The sequence below is a fragment of the Cyanistes caeruleus genome, unplaced genomic scaffold (assembly GCF_971803275.1).
Source record: "Cyanistes caeruleus unplaced genomic scaffold, bCyaCae1.hap1.1 HAP1_SCAFFOLD_69, whole genome shotgun sequence".
In the NCBI taxonomy this organism is placed as follows: Eukaryota; Metazoa; Chordata; class Aves; order Passeriformes; family Paridae; genus Cyanistes; species Cyanistes caeruleus.
The window spans coordinates 2,585,001-2,597,280 of NW_028255886.1; positions in this window are offsets into that span (position 1 = coordinate 2,585,001).

Here is a 12,280-nt window from a genome sequence, read left to right on the forward strand (position 1 = left end):
GCCGTGGGACGCGTCGAGCGGCCCTCCCCTCTCGGCCTGTCCGCGTCGCCGCCTTCGTGTCTCACCGAGAGGGAAGGAGGGAGCCCTCAGAAGCCGGCGGCGCTCCCTCCCCTGTCCGGGCGCGAGGAGACGGCGGCCCCGCTGCCGCCTCGGTTTCTGCCCGCCTGGCTCGATCGGCGGGGCCGCCGTCCGCCTGCAGGTTTCGGCGAGGCCGGCCGGGGGCGAGCGGGAAGGAAGCTGCTGTGGGCGCGAAAGCCTCCGAGAGAGACCAGGAAGAACAAATCCTCATGGCAAAACCTCATGGAAGAGGCCGTTTTGACCAGCTCCACAGCACAGGAATCCAACGAGGAAGAAAAGCCCTGGAGATCCCGCAGGAGGAGGGGCTCCAAACCCATCCCAGGGTGCTCTGAGGGGGAAAGACCAACCCTGTGCAGGGAAGGCAGCCGGAGATCCAGCCGGGGCTCTGAGCTGGTGGTCCATGAGCAGCTTCAGGATGGGGAGAAGCGCTACAAGTGCTTGGAATGTGGGAAGAGCTTCAGCCGGAGCAGCAAAATGATCCGCCACCAGATGATCCACACTGGGGAATGGGCCTATGAGTGTGGGAAATGTGGGAAGGGCTTCAGCTGCAACTCCGAATTCATCCATCACCAACGCATCCACACTGGGGAGAGGCCCTACGAGTGCTCCGAGTGTGGGAAGAGGTTTCAGAGGAGCTCTCATCTCCTTGTGCACCAGCGGATTCACACAGAGGAGAGGCCCTTCCGCTGCCCTGACTGCGGGAAGGGCTTCAAGCGAAACTCCCACCTCATCTCCCACTGGCGCAGCCACAGCGGGGAGAGGCTCTACAAGTGTCCCCAGTGTGGGAAGAGCTTCCGCCAGAGCTCTCACTTGACCAAACACCAACAGAGGCACCAATAAGGGAAGCCCTGCGTGTGCCCCAAGTGCAGGAAGAGCTTTGTGTGCTGCCCCAACTCCATCCCCCATCAGAGGACCCACATTGGGCAGAGCCCTGATGACCCACGTTCCCAGTGATCTGTGTTGGGAACACACTGGGCTGGTGGTCATTTTAGTTTGGTTTCAATTATCTTTTGGTTCATCTTCATCCTTGTAAAACAGACAAAATTGGGGTAAAAATCAACAAATTCATCAAAGGCATCTTAAACCTCACTTTTTACTAGTGTTTCAAGGGAATCTGGGATTTAGGGAGAAACTTGGGAGTTGTGGCGGTATTTGGTGGAGTTGTCTCCATTTCTTGGCACTCAAAGGGATGAGAGGGTTTGATCTTCCACCTCTAAACCACTCCAAAATTATACAATTCCACAGCCTCTAAGGGTGTGATGCCTTAAGTTTTAGCTTTCATGTTTTTCATATTCTGCACTGTCTAGGTTTATAGTTTTGAACTTCATATTAAGTGTTGGTGAGCTCTCTTCACAGAGGAGGTAGACAAAACAATTCCTTTTCTAGCTTGATAACAAGGGCAGTCATTACAAGTTTCAGGACCAAAAGCATAAACAAGGGTGGACTAAAGGAAGAAAACAAGAAGGATGGGACTTCACCATCTGAAGCTGTAATTGGACAATGAACCCAAATATGCAGATGGATCTAAGCTTACAAAAATGTGAGACCTTACAATGAGTTGTTCATCCATTTTTGTGGCCATTTTTGGTTGATCTTGGGTGTAGCCCTGGCCAGGCTCTTGTATACCCAAGGTATATCCTTTAAGGCCTTTTAATAAACTTTATTCTTACCTCTGTGCAGCTTCTGTTCTAGGTCAGCCTTCTGAAGGCATCAGGTGGAATGGGATTGGAAGGGGACTGGGCGAAGTGGGAGGCAAATCAGGAGGGGTGAGATGGGCATTGGTGGGGCAGGATGGGTGGGATAGGGACTGGGAGGTGTGAAATGGGCAAAATAGGGGTTGGGAAGGAGGTCTTGATGTCCAGCAGAGATGAGATGGGTTGGCCTTGGGATTGGGGAGGTGGGGTGGGGTCTGGAATGAGACAGCCAAAGTTTGGGGATGATGAAGGGAAGGGGAGCCCATTACTGGGTGAGCTTTTGTGTGAGGTGCCCCTGCCCAGGGAGGCAAAGATTTGGTTTCAAATGAACATTATTAAAGTGAGAGGTGTGGGCAAGAGGGAATTCCATCCCTCTGCCTTGGAGTATGGGCCCTGCGAGCCCAGGAAGAAATTCCACCCTGGACCCCTCATGGGATGGCAACCCAGGGATTTCTGATTGTGTTTGGGCCCCTGGTGTTTCTCCCTTGCTGTGTTCCCAGTGGTCCCTAACCTTGAACTCCACCCTGATTCTCCAAACCCATCTCCCTGCCTCTGTTCGGGGCTGTCTCTGGATCTGAGTTTGTTCCTCTGCTGAATAAATGTTTTCCTGAGCAGAATCCCATCTTGTTGGTGTCCCATGCCAGTTCCTGGTAACTATAGCCTCCCTGGACATGAACCTGCGGCCCTGGAACGCAAAACCCCGCAAAATTAAGACCCTCCCCAGACCTCCAAAATCCCAAAATTCCCTAAAATTCACCCAAAACTCCCCAAATTCCCTTAATTTCCCTATAATGCTCTTTTTGTCCCCCTCTGCTGCCTCTGCAGATGGTGTCTTGGGGACAACTCCAGGAATTTGGAGGGGGTCTCTCCTCCTCTTCCATCCCCAAAAACCCACCACTTTTGTGAAAAAAAATCCCAACAATCCCTTGGATTCAAGGGGATGTTGCCCCATTTTTTATGCATTTTGGGGGGGTTCCCCCCTAATTTGTCAGTGTTTTTTGCCATTTTTTGGTGGTTTTGGCATTTTTCAAAGTGAGCTTTTTTGGGGGGGGTTCCCCCAATTTTTTGGAGGTGGGTGCCTCAATTTTTTTCTGGGGGTTCACCCCCTCCCCCAATATTTCCTTCATTCCCCTCCCCCCAAATTGGGGTAAGAGAGTCTTTTTTTTCCTTTTTTTTTTTTTATTTTTACCTTTCCCCCCCACCTTTTTTTTTTCCCCTCTTTTTATTTATTTGCACTTAATTTTGAGGGGCAGGAATTTTAGAGAGGGGTCACCTGGGGTGACACGAAAAGTTGGGGAGACCCTCTTCCCACAAAAAATAGGAAAAATCCCAAGAATTCTGGTGGTTTTGCCCAGACCCAAGGTGTGAAAAATGTGAAAAAAATTATGTTCTCAGATTTTTGGTGATTTGGGGGGAGAGGGTTGCAATTTTGGGGGGATTTTGGGGAAGGGTTGCTGTTTTTTGGGGGGTGTTCCCAGGTTTTGGAGTGGAATTGAGGAATTTGGTGGTTTGGGGGAAAACTTTGGAGCTCCTGGGGGGAATTTCGGGGTTTTAGGGCAGGAATTTTAGGATTTTTTTGTAACATTTGGGTGTTTGGGGGGAAATTTGGGGTTTTGGGGAGAACTTTGGGTTTTTTAGGGGGAGGATTTGGGGTTTGGGGTAAAAAAACTGGGGTTTTGGGGTGGAAAATTTGGTGGGATTGGGGGGAAAATTTTGGGGGGAGAATTTGAGTCTTGTGAGGATGTGGGACTTTTGGGAGAGTATAGGGGTTTTGGGGGTATTTGGAAGGAATTTTTGGATTTTTGGGGAGGAATTTGGTAGTTTTGGGGGGAAAATTCAGTGGTGCTGGCAGAGTTCTGATTTTGGGAAGGGGATTTGGGGAGGATTTTTTGGGTTTTGGGGGAATCTCCACTGATGGGGAGGAGTCCTGATCACAGTGAGGAGCTGCATTTTGGGGAAGCCTGAATTTGGGGAGGGGTCTCAGGGAGGATTCCTGATTTTGGGGTGGGATGTGGGGGGATTTTCCAGTGATGGGGAGGTTTCTTGGGGGTGGGATTTTGGGAGGAGTCTCATTGGGGGACCATCCTGAGCTGGAAGCAGGGGGGACGTTGGGAGTGGAATTTGGGGAGTGTAAGAAATGGAAATAATTTGTGCTAACAAAATTGTAACTATTTGGAAAGTTATTACTAGAAGCAATCAGGGGAATTGGTGTTGCAAGGCAGATGGACCCCTTTACAGATATTACATGTTAAAATTAAGATACCGGATGTAGTTTTGAGATAAGTAATGTTCCAAGAGAAAACTGACCATGAGATGGACAAAATTGGAACGACTTCAGGCACAGGCCTGAAAATTATGAAGTGTAAGACTAATTAGTGGAACACAATGCTTACTTACATAACACAATGCTTAGTACGCACACAAAACCTGCAAGGTTATCTGGAGGACAACAAGGATGAATGTAAGCCTTTGTCCAAAGACCACCAAAAGAAGACTGAAGACCCCCTAACAAAAAGTGAAATATGCACCGTGAAGAACAGTGATGTAAAATTAAAGAATCGGAAATAGGAAGAGACTTACGGGAAACATGAATGAATATGAATAAGCATACAGTATATAAGTTTAGTTTGAATTGCTTTGTTTTATATGTGAGGTAGGGTGAGAAGTCCTCCCCATAACCCGTTCAGTTTTGCTAGTGCTTTAATCATTCTTAATTATTGGCAAGCTATATTCATATCTATATATCTATATATCTATATATCTATATAGATATCTGTATTATATATATATCTATATATATATCTATATATATATATATCTATCTATCTGTATGTGTGGGTGTGTGTGCATATACGTGTGTATATATATATATATATATATGAATATATTCACTAAATTGTACTCTTTTGCTAAATTGTATTCCTTTACATCAAATTGCTATTCAATCCACTAAATTGTACTCTTTTATTTAATTGTTTTCTTGTATTCAATTCACTAAATTGTATCATTTTTTTTTTCTTATTATTAAACTGCTGTTAACCCAATAGACCTAGTCGTCCAAATTTCAATTTCATTTATGACACTGCCCTTGGGTGAGTTACATCCACAGCGAGAGGGAGGAGGAGATGATCCCACCCATGGCTGCTGCTGGGTCCAGACATTTGGTGATATAAAGCTGAGCCAGAGCTTCAGCATCTCTCCCAAAATCACAGAATCACAGAATGCCTTGCCTTGGAAGAGACCTTAAAGTTCATCTCATTCCACCACTTGCCATGGGCAGGGACACCTTCCACTATCCCAGGCTGCTCCAAGCCCCGTCCAACCTGGCCTTGGACACTTCCAGGGATCCAGGGGCAGCCATGGATTCTCTGGGCAAGCTCTGATCTCTGCCCAGGTGAGCAGGGTCAGGACCCAAGGGAACAGCTGGAGCTGGGCTGGAGCAGGGCTGGGGATCAGCAAAAGCTTCTTCCCCCACAGGGGGCTGGGGCAGTGCCCAGGCTACCCAGGGAATGGGCACGGCCCCGAGGCTGCCACAGCTCCAGGAGCCTTTGGCCAGCGCTGCCAGGGATGCACAGGCTGCGATTGTTGGGGTGTCTGTGCAGGGCCGGGGGCTGGACTCCATGATCCCGATGGGTCCCAGATCCCAGCTCAGCCCCTTGTGCAACTCTCACCCTTTGGCTCAGCCTTTGTGTCCCCTGGAGGCGCTGGCAGAGCTGATGGGGTGGGGCAGGAGCGGGGCAGCCCCGGTGTTCCCCTGGCAGTGACACCACAGCTGGGGCAGCCCCAGCGTTCCCCTGGCAGTGACACCACAGCTGGGGCAGCTCCAGTGTTCCCCTGGCAGTGACACCACAGCTGGGGCAGCTCCAGCGTTCCCCTGGCAGTGACACCACAGCCATGGCAGCCCCAGCGTTCCCTCCCTGGAGATGCTCCAAGGGAAGCGTCCAGAGCTGCGTCCAGTCAGTGGAACTGAGCGGCCACTGAGCACCCCCAGCCTGGGCTGCTGTGGATTCCTCTGCAGACAGCTCAGGGAAGGTCCCCTTGGCCACCCACACAGTGCCCCAGACAAGTGTCACACACAGTTACAGAGCTCTGCCCAGAGCTGACAGCAGGAATCAATTAAAAAAAAAAAAATTTAAAAATTAAAACCACCAAAAAAAACAAGAAAAAGAGGACTCCTCCCAGCAGATCCTTTCCATCCTTCAGTTTTCACGTCTGCATGTGCACAAGACCTGGGGCTGCAAAAAATGAGGCTTCATTGGCACATTTGCAGGAAAAGCAGGTTTAGGACAGGTTATCAGCAGAACTGTTCTCAGCTGGGTGAAAAAGGCCCCTTTGGCAGCTGCAGGGCCATTGAAAATGCAGATCCTTAGGCCATGGGGGAGAAAAGGGCTCTGAATTCCCCTCCCTTGACACACAAACCCTGCTCCCAAGCTGCTCCCCACACAGGATTCTACTGGAAGACTGTGGAAAGCTGAGAGTTGACTTTGGCTTCTCCATGTTCCGTGTCCTAAAGCTGCCTGGCAGAAGAAATTTAGGGTCAACTCCACTGGCACAATCCCTCCTGGCCCAGGGCACAGCCCCAGGAAGGTCTTTGCTCCTCGCTCGGCCCTCCCTGAGGAGGCTGGCAGGGCTTGCAGTTTTATGGCAATTGTCCTTGCTGCCCCTCATGTCCCACTACCCCACAAAGAGCCCCGAGCCACCCGTGAGGGACAGGCCCTGCTGGGCCAGGCCTGGGCTCAGGGCTTGGCCTTTCTGCTTCCTCCAACCCAGCCAGGGCTGGCTCAGCATTGCAGTTCCCTGTGCTGTGCCCCAGGCTCGCTTGGCCCCTGCTGGAAAGGGACCTGAGGTACCTCGATCCCCTTGGGCAGTGCATGGGAGAAAACAACTAGCTTCCCAGGAGGGGGGAAACAAACTTTTACTTGCAAAATTTAGAGAATTAAGTACTTGGGAAATCATAAAGTGACATGGAATTACAGTAAAGCACTTCACAGAGCACTGACTAAGCAAACTCTAATCCATCCAACTTCAAATTATACAGATTTGGAGAAAAGGAATTCAAGAGAAGAGAGAGGGACAGAGATCCACAGTCAGCCTTGGATCCAGCGCCATCTCAGCTGCTGTGAGCTCCGGGGCTGTGGCACATGTCAGTGTCTGTAAGAGACGCTTTCGGGGTGTGGACGTTCCGGGACACGGCAGAGACCTCTATAATCGAGTTAGATGTCAGTAGTTTATTTCAGGGCGTGGGAGAGAGAGAGAACCTGCTAGGAGCCAGCAGATGAAGCTCAAAGCAGGCTCAGAGGGAACAATACAAAAGGGAGTAAAATATGAATACATGAGTTCAAGACTTAAGATAGCTAAGAAAGAGAGTAACAGAACAGAAGTGAGAGAGCTGGGAAAAGAGCATAAAGAAGAGAAGTAAAAAGAGCAGGAAAAAGAGAGTAGAAAAAGTGAGGCAAGAGAGACAAGAGAGCATAGCAAGAGAGCGAGCTCTCCTTTACAGTTGCTTATATAACCTATACATTGAATATTTTATTCCTTCACTAACCAATCTTTCTAAGTATACTAATACAGTAACATTTGTGTGTGACCTATAGAAATCGCTGCTTTTGCATATTTTTAGTTATCTCAGGGTCCTTCAGACCTTTCCTTATAAGGCTGGGAAGAGGGGTCTTAGCTTAGTTTTACTGGGGGAAAGAATGTGTTCTGGCATACCAGACCGGCTTCTTTGAATTATTCAAACTGTACTTTCATTTGTATTTCTTCCTTAGCCTTTCTGGCTAAGGAGTCATCTTTATAATTTCTTTCTAATTCTACCTTCCCAACAAGTGTCACACCCGTGTCACAGCCTCACCTGCTGTGGTTCCTCTCCCAGGTGGGGTTTTTGGGGTGCCAGGGGCTTGGCAGCCACTTTGGGGCTGGAGCAGAGGCTGCAGTGGCTGGGCTAGGGCAGAGACTGCACCACCCATTCAGAACTTGTTCTGCCCCCCCAAACACACACTGGAGATGTCTGGGACCATTCATCATTTCTCTGCTCTCCAGCACCAAGGCAACGCACTCTGGCTGCAGCTCTGAGCTCATGCCCATGGCAACTACCCCTGACAATGGGGCTCCATGGAGCTGCTCTCAGGAACCCCCCAAGAGCTGGGGAGTGCCCCAGAACTGCCTCAGAAATGTGGGATACCCCAAAATCTCTTCAGGAATGTGGAATATCCAAAAACTCACTCAGTAACGGACACGCCTTCCCTTCATCATTCCCAAACTTTGGCTGTCTCATTGCAGGCCCCACTCCATATCCCCAATCCCAACCCCAACCCATCCCATCCCTGCTGGACATCAAGACCCCCTTCCCAAGCCTGATTTCCCCCATTTCACACCTCCCAAACTCCATCACACCTATCCTGCCCCACCCAATGCCCATGTCACACCCCTGATCTGCATCCCACTTTGCCCAATCCCCTTCCAACTCCATTCCACCTGATGCCTTCAGAAGGCTGACCTAGAACAGAGGCTAGACAGAGTTAAGAATAAAGTTTATTAAAAGGTCTTAAAGGATATACCTTAGGCAGTACAAGAGCCTGCCCAGGGCTACACCCCAAATGGACCAAAAATGGTCAAAAAAACCCAAAAACAAACAACTCATCACGAGGTCTCACATTTTTGTAAGTTGAGGTCCATCTGCATATTTGGGTTCATGGTACAATTATAGCTTCAGATGATGAAGTCCTGTCCTTGTTTTCTCTCTTCAGTCCACCCTTGTTTATGCTTTTGAGCCTGCAACTTGTAATGATTGTCCTGGGTATCAAGCTAGAAAAGGAATTGTTTTGTCTACCTACTCTGTGAAGAGAGCTCACTAACACTTAATATGAAGTTCAAAACTACAAACCTAGACAGTGCAAAATATGAAAAATTTAAAAGCTAAAACTTAAGGCATCACACCCGGAGGGGTTGTGGAATCCAATAGTTTTGAGTGGCACTGTGCAGTTTTCAGTGGCATTGAGTGGTTCTGAGGTGACAGATAAAACTCTCGTTGCTTTGAGTGCCAAAAATGGAGAAAACTCCACCAAATAGCTCCACAACCCCCAAGTATTGCCCTGAATACCAGATTACCTTGAAGCACTAGTAAAATGTGAGGCTCTAGATGCCTTTGATGAATTTATAGACTTTTACCCCAATTTTGACTGTTTTAAAGGGATAAAGATGAATCAAAAGATAATCGGAACAAAACAAAAGGACCACCAGCCCAGTGTCTTCCTAACACAGATCACTGGGAACGTGGGTCATCAGGGCTCTGCCCAACGTGGGGCCTCTGATGGGGGATGGAGCTGGAGCAGCACATGAAGCTCTTCCTGCACTTGGGGCACTCGCAGGGCTTCCCTTAGTGGTGCCTCTGTTGGTGTCTGGTCAAGTGAGAGCTCTGGGTGAAGCTCTTCCCACACTGGGGACACTCATAGGGCCTCTCCCCGCTGTGGCTGCGCCGGTGGGAGATGAGGTGGGAGTTTCGCTTGAAGCCCTTCCCGCAGTCAGGGCAGCGGAAGGGCCTCTCATCCGTGTGAATCCGCTGGTGCACGAGGAGAGTGGAGCTGATGCGAAACCTCTTCCCACACTGGAGACATTCATAGGGCCTCTCCCCAGTGTGGATCATCTGGTGAATGGTCAGTTGGGACCTCTGGCTGAAGGTCATCCCACATTCCCCACACTCATAGGGCCGTTCCCCAGTGTGGGTCCTCTGGTGGATGGTCAGGTAGGAGCTGTTTCTGAAGCTCTTCCCACACTGGGGACACTCGTAGGGCCTCTCCCCAGTGTGGATGCACCGGTGCCTGACAAGGGTGGAATTGTGCTTGAAGCCCTCCCCACAGTCAGGGCAGCAGAAGGGCTTCTCATCTGTGTGAATCCGCTGGTGCACGAGGAGATGAGAGCTCCTCTGAAACCTCTTCCCACACTTGGGACACTCGTAGGGCCTCTCCCCAGTGTGGCTGCGCTGGTGACGCATGAATTCGGAGTTGCAGCTGAAGCCCTTCCCACATTTCCCACACTCATAGGCCCATTCCCCAGTGTGGATCATCTGGTGGCGGATCAGTTTGCTGCTCGAGCTGAAGCTCTTCCCACACTCCAAGCACTTGTAGGGCTTCGCCCCATCCTGAAGCTGCTCATGGACCACCAGCTCAGAGCCCCGGCTGGATCTCTGGTCACCTTCCCTGCACAGGGTGGGTCTTTCCTCCTCAGAGCACCCTGGGATGGGTTTGGATCCCCTCCTCCTGCGGGATCTCCAGGGCTTTTCCTCCCCATTGGATTCCCGGAATGTGGAGCCGCTCAAGTCAGCCTCTTCCATGACGTTTTGCTGTGAAGATTTGTCCTCCCTGGTCTCCATCCTAAGTTCCTTGTCTGGGGGAGGAAGGACAAGGAGAGGATGGGATTTGCCTCCGTGCCAGAGGGAAGGGGAAGGAGATCCCCCCAGTGCGTCCCCGGCAGGACGGTGTCGGCAGCGGGGTTGTCCTGCAGCCGGGGGCCATGCTGGGCTGGGAGATGGAGCAGGAGAGAGGGGGAAAGGGGCACTGACTTCCTCCTCACCTGCCTGGGTGTCCTGGGGCATCTTCCTCTTCCTCACAGCCTCCTTCTCCATCCAGACAAGATTTGGGATTGGAAAATCCTGGTTTGGGAGTAAACAAGGAATGAGCACAATGAGTTTGAATGTCCCTTGGCCCAAGTCCCTCTCTAGAAGCCACTGGATATCTGAGGTGTCTTGGTTTGAAAGGACAGGTGTTTGCTAGGGAAGGCAGAAACCTCCACTGAAATTGGTAAGAATGTAAGCAACACCCCCCTCCGAATTATTATAATCTTGATATCAAAGTGCTCTCAAATATTGATATAGGAAGATAGATAACAGTTATTTACTAAAGAAAGGAAATGAAAATGCAGCAGTACAAAAAAAAAAAAAACAACAAACAAACCAACAAAAAAACAACTCACTGAGAGAATCAGAATACAACCTGACACCCTGTTGGTCAGGGTGTTGGAAGCAGTCTTATCCAAATTTAAGATTAAATGGTGGCTGCAGTCCACATGGAGTGACAGATGTGGTTCTGTTGAAGCAATGATCCCATAGAAGGGTGTAGCTTACCTCTGAAATTCTGGTGCTGTAGATGTGTCTTCTCTCTCCTCTGGGATACAAGTGGAGAAAGACTGCCTGTGGTGTTCTGATGCTCAGATTATATCTAGGCAGGAATGGCCCAGGATGCTCCTGGGTGGAGCATCTCACAATGGAATGTTGTCATTTTATCAGTATTGCAGTGAGACTCAATGGCCCATTACCAGAAGCTATCCCCCTGGGGGGAGGATGGGTGGTGGGAGAGATAAAGAAAACTGCCTCACCAGGTTTTAACAGCTGGCCCATTAACAGGAGATATCCCCCAGTTATGAGGGTTGGGTCATGGAGGAGATAATGAAAACTGCCCCACCAGGTTTTAAAAGATGTTGATAGAATACATACTTTTGGTTACATCTTGCATTGCAACCCAAGACATGGGGTCCATAAAAACCTCCCAAACACCAAGATTCAGCCCTGAAAATGCCTTCCACGAGTTCCCCATCTCTGGTCTCCCTCTTTTGGTGTTCATGGTTTCCTCCTTGTCCCAGCTGCTGGGGATCACGCTTGTACTGGGGGTCCTCTGTCTACTCGGTCCCTGACCTCTTCAGGCTGCTGGGAGTGCCAGGAATTTGAAATGTTCCCCCTATTTCTATCTCCTCACTTAGGGATGCTGGTATCCCCCAGTATCCCCCCAAGGGGCATTTTCCACTCAGCTCTGGAGTTCTTCATTCTCCAAACATCCTCCCCAAAAAACCCAACCCCTGAGGGACCCCTCAGGATATCTGGGCCGAGCTCCCCCTCCCCAGGCACCTGTCGGATTGAGGGGTGGGGGATGATGATCCCACAAGTAGGGGGCTATGAATTCAGGGAGTGCTCAACCTCGTGGTTCCTTCTATTTTTCCTGATCCACTTTTGTCCCTCCTTCAGGCTGAAGAAGCTGCTCAAGGAATCAGAAGCAAAACTCCAAGACCCTTGGAGCTTCAATCGGCCCCACTGAGGGCAGGGACTGCCAAAGGCTCCCCAGGCACTGGTGAGAGCAGATTCTGGAGGCCAGGATTGCCGGGAGCCAAAGGCTCTGAGCAGGGAACTGCAATGCTGAGCCAGCCCTGGCTGGGTTGGAGGAAGCAGAAAGGCCAAGCCCTGAGCCCAGGCCTGGCCCAGCAGGGCCTGTCCCTCACGGGTGGCTCGGGGCTCTCTGTGGGGCAGTGGGATGTGAGGGGCAGCAAGGACAAATGCCATAAACCTGTGTGACATTCTAGATCCTTATGGTACCAAGTGGCCAGTGGGACACTGTGGGAAGTTGTGGAACCAAGGGGATCATTTTGGCACTCGGGCCCATAGAACCAAGGAACCAGTGGGACCCTCTGGGGCCTTATGGAAACAAGATGCCACTGTGAGCCTGCAGGGCTGTAACACCCCAGAA